This window comes from Chanodichthys erythropterus, chromosome 5, assembly GCF_024489055.1.
Source record: "Chanodichthys erythropterus isolate Z2021 chromosome 5, ASM2448905v1, whole genome shotgun sequence".
In the NCBI taxonomy this organism is placed as follows: domain Eukaryota; kingdom Metazoa; phylum Chordata; class Actinopteri; order Cypriniformes; family Xenocyprididae; genus Chanodichthys; species Chanodichthys erythropterus.
Genome location: NC_090225.1, coordinates 15,458,536 through 15,466,027, shown reverse-complemented (window position 1 = coordinate 15,466,027; position 7,492 = coordinate 15,458,536).

The window sequence follows — 7,492 nt, the reverse complement described above, 5'->3', positions numbered from 1 at the left end:
TTCGAATGTAATTTTCTCAAATATTGCTTTGTAGAGTACAATGTGCTTTCTACACAAACTTTAAACGGCCGTTCATAACATTTTGGGATGGTGCACACATTTCTTTCATAAGGATGAAAGACCAAAATTCATGAAATCTGATCTTTCTGTTGCAGGCACCATTTCATGCTGGAACAGCATGATCTCCACTATAATTCAGGGCCATTGGAATGGATGGGGCTTTGACACGCAAACAAAAAAAATCTCTCTAAAGTAAATGTTTCTGCTCAAAGCCAACTGTGATTTGAAATCCCATTATCAAAGCCAACTGTGCTCCAGAGCCTGGACAGCTTGGAGAATCATGTTGTGTTATGTACTCAGAGGAGTCCTCCTTTGCACGGTCTTTACTCAACTGAGACGACTGCTGCTAATTCACAGTGCAAAAAACACTGGACAATGATTTATCCCACCTTATTCAGGCTTCATTTGTTATCCAAATGCACAGTTGCAAAGGGACAAAAAACTATTTTCTGCTGGTGCTTTGGATATAGTGTCCCAGATCAAATCCAAACGTTCTTGACTGGTGCAGTTTATTTTCATATAGACTCTATCAGTAAATTTACTGCAAGCTTCATGTCAGTCTATCTCAATGATAAGCAGTCGTGCTGCCTAGCTAGAGATTTCATGTTGCTAAAATAACAGTTATTAACAGTGATAAAATAGCAGAATTATGATTTGTTTCTTATGACTTTGAAGCACTTTTTAGAAACCCTGAACAATTTTTATTTGCTGTTAATTCATTAACTCATGCATGTAGTTATTCACAATAAGAATGGTCAAACTTCTCTTTAGTAATATTTAAAGATCCTAACAATATATGAATATGGTTTCATGCTAGTGTTTTGAGAATGCTTATCAATCCTGACAATGTTGAAAGAAAGTTCTGTTAATGTTGCTGTACGTTAGTTCTGAGAACATTCTCTATAGCTGGGATAATCAGTGCAACTTTGAAAGAATTGACGATTGTTTGGTTAACATATTTGTTGTAAATGAGCAAGTACTTTGTAGCAGTTATTAAAGGACTAGTTCACCTCAGAATTCAAATTTCCTGATAATTTACTCACCCTCATGTCATCCAAGATGTTTATGTCTTTCTTTCTTCAGTCGAAAAGAAATTAAGGTTTTTGAGGAAAACATTCCAGGATTTTTCTCCATATAGTGGACTTCAAAGGATACCAACGGGTTGAAAGTCCAAATTGCAGTTTAAATGCAGATTCAAAGGGCTCTACACGGTCCTAGCCGAGGAATAAGGGTCTTATCGTGAAATGATTGGTCATTTTCTAAAAAATAAAAATTATATACTTTTTAACCACAAATGCTCATCTTGCACTGTTCTGCAATGTGTCACACATTAGAAAATCATGTTGGAAAGGTCACGTGTGATGTAGGCGGACGCACCGAGCAAGTGTTTACAAAGCGAATGTGCAAAGCCTAAGATAAATGGTCTTTACAAAAAAAGGGTAAAAAAACCAATGTCGGGCGATTTTGAAGTTGGAGGAGAAAATGAGATGGAGTTTTGCGCCTTACTGTGGTACTCCCGCCTACGTCACTCATGACCTTTCCATTGTGATTACATAATGTGTGGCGCATCGCAGAGCAGTGCAAGATGAGTATTTGTGGTTTAAAAGTATATAGATTTTTTTTTTTTTTTGAAAATGACAGATCGTGTAGAGCCCATTGAAGCTGCACTGAAACTGCAATATGGAGCTACAACCCGTTGGTATCCATTGAAGTCCACTATATGGAGAAAAATCATGGAATGTTTTCCTCAAAAACCATAATTTCTTTTCGACTGAAGAAAGAAAGACATAAACATCTTGGATGACGGGGGTGAGTAAATTATCAGGAAATTTTAATTCTGAAGTGAGCTAATCCTTTAAAGAAAAACTAGTTTATATAAATGATTCACATCAAATATTTTTGGAACATTCTGTCAGCTGTTGTAAGATTCTGTAAGCCAAGCTTTTATCTGTTGTTTAGCATCTATTTTGAAAAGTTTTTCTGAGCCATTTTTTTTTTCTTCTGTAAAATATTTGGATGGACAAACACATGAGTACATTCTGCTATTACATTCTGGGAACTTGCAAACTTGGTTTTGCATCAATGTGACAAATTGATTCAAACAATGTCCTGAACTCTGCAATGATTTTCTCCCATTTTTCCTCCCTGAAAAGTGCAGTTCCTCCCCTCCAACAAAAAGCTACTGTAATACTCAGAAGGGTTATCTGTCAGCCCCCCCTCTCCCCCCATAAATGCAGCTCTGCGGCCTGACTGTCTTTAACCCAGCTGATAACGCTTTAGCCTCCTCGTAAAGAATAGGTCTCTTTTAAGTGATCCATTAACGTCCTGTCCCCAAGAGTCTGCCTCAGTCTACTGAAACAAACCAGGAAACCTTGAAGGAAAACAGGATGACAGACAAGCTCCAAGATCAAAGACCCCCTTCGATTCCCTCCGCTCATTCTCCAGACATCTCCAGGCCTCCTCCCTAATGTTTTCAATTAGGGCCTCTGAGAATGTTTCAAATCGTAACGTTATCAATTAGTCAGCAATCCCTATGTTTGGTTCTAATGGCCTCGAGTTAGCAGTGAAGATTTAGTGCCTAAGAGGGAGATATCAGTACAGGAAAGAAAGGTTTTCATGTAGGGGGAATTTACGACTGTCTGCCTACAGGTCTGCTTTTCCAGAGTTACGTTCTCCACAAAGCTTTTGGGTCTGCAGTGTCCAATCCATTCTGGCTCCTTTGAATAACCTGTAATGATTTAAAATAGCGCTGTAATTTTGTCAGCGACAGGTCATAGACATCACTATTGTGTTTCTATAACTTGAGAAAACAATTCATTACTCTTATATATCAAAGTATTCAGATATACTATTCAGGTGCTTGTGTGATTTAGGTTAAAAAAAATAAACATTTAAAATGTTGTCTTCCACTGTGTTTTCCTAAAAAAAAAAAATCTGCTTCATGTGGTAACATCTAAATTGTTATTTTGACTATTTTTTCTTGACTTTTATTCAAGTCAAAAATATAATTTAATTTTAATATTTATTCACTGAATCAACTTAAATACATTAGGTTACACCAACAAAACTGAATTTAAGAGTTAGATCAGGTAGAAATGACTGCTTATGGTAACAATTTCAGATTACCACGTTTTAGTGTTGAAAAAGATATGATTGAAAACTTAAACCATTTAATTGAGGAAATGGTTAAATGATTAGTATTTACAATATTTGTTCAATAGTGTGATTTTTTTCTTTTTCTTTAACAGCTTAAACTGTTTCCTTGTCAGGTCATATTAAATTCCAATTTCATCTAATATTCGATAAGTATTTACATTGTTTACTAACCCCAGCATGGATTCAGGGGGTCCTGGTTAACCCGTTATAACCCGTTCATTAATTTCTATGCCGTGCTCAGTGACGGCACTCTGGGCCTGGCTGCATTAGAGAGGTCAGGGGGCTCCAGCTGGCAGGCAGGGGCCACAGTGGGACCTGGAGACGTGTATTTCAGACACCAGCATGGGGGAGACACTTTCACCTGACTGAGCGCTGGCCATGTGTTCCACCCCACGCTGGCTCTGTGCACCACCTCCCCATAGTTGTGTTCTGTGAAAAGAACCGAGATGCACAGAGTGGCCATTCTTGCTGAATTATTGCTGTTGTTCACTGTAAAAGTGAAAAACTTTCACAGAAGCTATTTCTACCCGATCTGACCCATAAAAATGTGACTTCTGCCGCTGAAACCCCAATGAAATAGTAATTCTGTTAGGAATTAAACCAGTTAATTTAGATTTTTTATTCTCTTTTATTCTCAACTAATAGTTTGAGCTCCTTTCTTGGCCTTGTGTTTCAAAATCAATGACTATTATTTAATTTTAAATTTCTCTGAATAGCGTTGCATTAATGAAATGTATGTTAGAAGCCTAGAAGCAAACTTGACAAAGTGCTCAATCACCATTTAATTTGGACAACGAGAATTTCATTACATTTAGCAATTAATTAGACATCATTAATAGTACATTAATTCCTGACAACATTGTAAAACAAATAACAAACATCCCACAGATTTACTGGTTCACTTTAAAAAATCAGTAGTTTACATGTAAGCAAAGGAGCGGCCAAAGGGCAAAAATCCTAAACATAAAACTTGCTTTAATGTGTGTCATTCGCTTCCTGGAAAACTCCAGTTAATCACCTATCAGGAAAAAGATGAAAAATGGTGCTCTCAAATCTTGTGTATTTCTTCCAGCCAAAAAGACATAGTTTGAATGTATCAGTAAGAGATTAGGGCCACAGAGTACAATTCACATTCCTCTATTTCAAGGACAAGATGTGTGATAATTGTACCCACAGTCACAGATCACTTCTTCAACAGTGTCTGGAAATGATGTGTGGAGTATGTCAGGAGCTGTGCTGTTTTTTAAGGTGCTGTTGTACAGTGTACTGCATTGAGAAAAGTAGGACTCAATCACTCATTTTTTTGCCATATATTACTGCAATATTAATTCAAATGAATTATGGAACACCCTAACTTACTTATATTTTAATATACCGTGGGGCAAAGTATAATGAAAATGTTTCAGTTCCTTCAGATGTAAATGCAGTATGAAGCTTATTTTTATTATCTGCTTTCATTAGATTGATTGCAATATTTAACAAGCAGGTTCATATTCCATATCAATTAGGTACATGTCAGTTCTAAATTGAGTAATTACCTTAAAAACAAATTCTTCCCTCTTTAACTGCCAAATGAGGAGTGCCCAGCCTGCCAGCTGTTATTCTCCTGCCAAAGTACAAAGCACCAAATGCTTAATGGGCCATTTTAGGCCTCCTGAAGTTGTATCTGTCATCCTCTTAAACAAAACATTATTTACTGGGTCTTTATGAGCTCATTTTGAAGTGATTTGTAGTGTGCTTGTTTATATGTCCTATTATGTACATGAAAATATTACTTATTTAAATATTACTCAGATTATTAAATTGGAGATAATAAAATATGATGCAATATGTTACAATTTACTGTGTCAGAAAAAGTCCAACAGCTATAAAATAAGCATTTTAATGGTTAGAGTGCATGTAAAGTGTCTGTGTTTTGGTTCCTCGTTGTCTTCTTCCATGTGCAGTGTAAATTTATTTTACAGTAAGTTTTTAAAGATTCGCCGTCACTCTCCCTGTGAAACAGCTGGTAGAGCGTTATGGCTCTGTGGCACAGGTTTGTGTCCCATTAGAGGTTATAGGGCTCTGTGACTGTGTAAAACCATAAAACAGGTCACAGCTGAATGTATGAGTGTCCATTTTCACATTAGTGTAAGAGTGAACACATGTCCCGTTGTGCTGCCGCAGAGTCGGGTTTCATTTTCGAGGGCCTTCAGTACGCAGCGATTGAGAGTCGCTGTAGATGGCAGAACTACCGCTGACCTCAAAGGTTTAGCCTGGCCAGCTCTCATGACTGTTTATTAAAACTGCATGATTCACGCTCTGCCAAAGAGCCTTTTTTCTTTGCTGGGAGAGTCTCGTTTATTATTATCAGGGCGGCCCAGTGTTGCTAAGGAGAGCAGGGGCTGATAGCCTGACATCAGCTTCTTCCAGGCTTACGGAGGTAATTGTTGTTCCTTTTTCCAATACACAAGTGCATCACTTCACACGCAGATGTAACAGCTAATGTTCTAAGTGCTGGCATAATAATAATGTAATTCAAAGCAGAAAAAAAGTGGTTTTATGAAAAAATAGCATTTGCAGAGTGGAAAATGTGTTTAAATAAAAAAGTACAGATCACAGTAAATAGCTATTAAATGGATTTAAGCGTTACCATATGTTTATGCATGTGTTTGTGGCTGGGAAGGTGTGTTTGTGTGTGTGTGAGTGCGTCTGTGTGTTTGCGAACTACAATAAATGTATAATTAGGCATTTTAAAAGAGCCTAATTAAGGGAACGTTAAAATGCAGGGCAGCCCGTAGGCATGGCTGTATTTTATTCGTGTAGTGAGCTTTCACCGTTTACTGTCCAGCTTCACACAACAAGCTACATTATTGTCTTTATTTTGTCCTTTTATTTACCTATATATAATTTAATACACATTTTTTGACACAGTTATCACAAAGGTACATTGAAAAGGTGCATTTGAGCTTTTCAGCATTTCTAGCAGCTATGTTAAAGGCACAATATGTAACATTTTTGGATTAAAATATCCTAAAACCACTAGAACAGAGTTATATATTTTGTTGACTTGTGTACTTACATTATCCCAAATGCTTCCAAGAATATTTAAATTCAGAGAAATAAGCTTATCATACCTGCGTTACCCTCGGTTTCTGGTTTTATTTTGTAGAAACCATGGAATCACCAAAGACACTTTAATATATTATGTGTTTTATTAGACAGGTGAGCAACTGTTTGGATGGATACATTCATCGACAGAAAATGAATCATGTTATATAGCTCAACACAGTAAGTCTTATTGTTTAAATCTCGTTTTCTTGATTTACAGCGAGTACCATGTTTTACCATGCCTAATACCGATCTAACTTATACTGCAGTGTGCATTAAGTGTCTCATAACAACTTTCAACACACTCAAATGTATCTAATATGATAAACAGCGCTGCTTTACTCCTCATTCACTTGACCAGAAGAAGCAGAAGCGGCGACTGCGGCATAATAAAAGTTCTGCTGCTCTCAAGACGCATGTCGCGCTTGTTTCTCATTATCAATCACTTCAGCAGCCTCGTTCCTGCTCTCACAGCACTCTGCCCTGCTCTGCTTCATACTACAGTAACGTTAATAATCTCATCCATGAACATGATTTCTGCCCGAGTCCTGTCCCGATTTTTTTCCACCGGCTGTAGACGTGAAGACAACACATCCGATGATTCCGTTAAATCAAGGCGTCATCAAGCTATGCCTTTGTTTTGAATATCCAACCTCTAGCAGTGAAAATTTAAATATTGTAGCTTTAAAAGAGAGAGTTCTCCCAAAAATTCTGTCATCATTTACTCACCTTTCTTTTTTTTCTGTAGAGCACAAAAGTAATTTTGTAAATGATGACTGAATTTTAATTTTGGGGTGAACTGTCCCTTTAAGAGATACAGAGCTACTGGATTTGATGACTGATGCAATGTCATCTTTTACAGAACAGGACCAAAACTGAAAAAGAGATGAAGATTGGGGAAAGCATATCATTAAGCCATTGCTTTTGCAAAACGTAAGTACTTTAATACAGCCATCACCGCCGATGCCAAAATGACTTCCATGAGTGGTTTGTGTCACTTTAACATTTGCAATAAAAATCTGCAAAGCAATCGTAAATCAAGTATCTGTCAGCAGATCAGCGGTCTCATGGTGAAGATGAGGGTTGAAGTGTGGTTGAAAGTGTGCTGTCTGTGAGGGGGAAGCCACAGTCTGCCCATGACTGTGCCAAGCAGCTTCAGACACACACACACTCATATGGCTTGTAT